Here is a 1,412-nt window from a genome sequence, read left to right as displayed (position 1 = left end):
GTGAACCCCCCAATGTCCAAGCCCTTCCTGGCTCCTATGCAAAATTTGCCAACTTGCCCCATGTTCCTGATGACCGGTCCATGACTTCCCTATACACGCACAAATGAGATGGTTAACAACAGAAAAATGCTTTATGCGTGCAGTCACAAACACATGGCAATTAGCGGAAGTCATCTTGCCTACACAGAACCCTAGATAAACAAACAAGGATGGAAAGCTCAGGCAGGCAAACAGCTGGGGAAACAAATGATTTCACGTCTCAACATGGATTTCTACAATCTGAAGACAGCCTTCCTGCCGAAGTAGAATTCATGGTCAATAAAAAACAGTATTTTTTTGTGTGCTAGGAATTTAACCCAGAGATTTGTACATGTCACAAGCATTGAGTTATAACTCTAGCCTCTTAAGAACAAGAAATTCTAGAAAATTATTTACTGACTATTTTCAGCAATCCTGTCAGTGTTGCTCTGACCTTTCTCTATGGCCAATCTCATGGGTACCTAAGTAAGCCAAGCAATGATGGTCCATTGAAATGGGAATTGTTTTCTTTTCACCTTCTCTTTATCAAAAAGATCCTCAGTCAGATTCTTTCTGCTCGACTATGGTTGTGAACTTCTCCCCAATTTGAACTGTGGACTGGGCCAGAAATGACAAAGAAACTCTGAGTGGTTATCACACAAGTATTGCCTTCATCCTTGGCCTCAGAAGCTGCTGACCTGTTTTTCACAGAGAGCTAAGTCAATAGATCTGTCCCTAAGGGAAGTTAAATACCCAGGACAAAAACACTCTGGAACATTCCATGAGCACCCCCAGTAGAGGACCAGAGCAGCCAACTCAGTTCTTGTAACTTGGACCTTCCTTGACAGCTTCTCAGCAGTCTTGGAGTGAGTCCAGGGGCCACATCGTGCTAAGATGCTGACAGTGACCTCAGCAAAAGACGGGAAAGCACTGGGCTGAGTCAGCCAGCTGCGCTGCTAAGTGCCATGTGACTTTGGCAACCTCCCAGTCTCTCTCCAGTTTTCTCATCCATAAAATGCCTACCTCCCAGGGTTGCTAAGAGGCTCAAATTAGACCAGATTACAAAGATGAGAATGCATTGTAAACTGCAAGAAACCACGTGAGTATAAATATTCTCAGTATGGCTGGTCCTCAGAATCCACAGTACCAAATGTGCAGATTCAACCAAACCAAGGCTCAAATACATTTGAAGAAAATTTGTATCAATACTGAATGCATACAGTCTTTTTCTTGGCATTATTCTCTGAACAATACAGAATGGTACAGAATGCTACTTAGTAGCATTTACATTCTATTAGGTATTATAAATAATCTAGAGATGATTTAAAGTATCCAGAAAGATATATACAGACTAAATGCAAATACTATGCATTTAATTGCATAGTAATTCATAT

The sequence above is a fragment of the Castor canadensis genome, chromosome 14 (genome assembly GCF_047511655.1).
Source record: "Castor canadensis chromosome 14, mCasCan1.hap1v2, whole genome shotgun sequence".
NCBI lineage: Eukaryota > Metazoa > Chordata > Mammalia > Rodentia > Castoridae > Castor > Castor canadensis.
Note: the sequence above shows the minus strand (reverse complement) of the source record.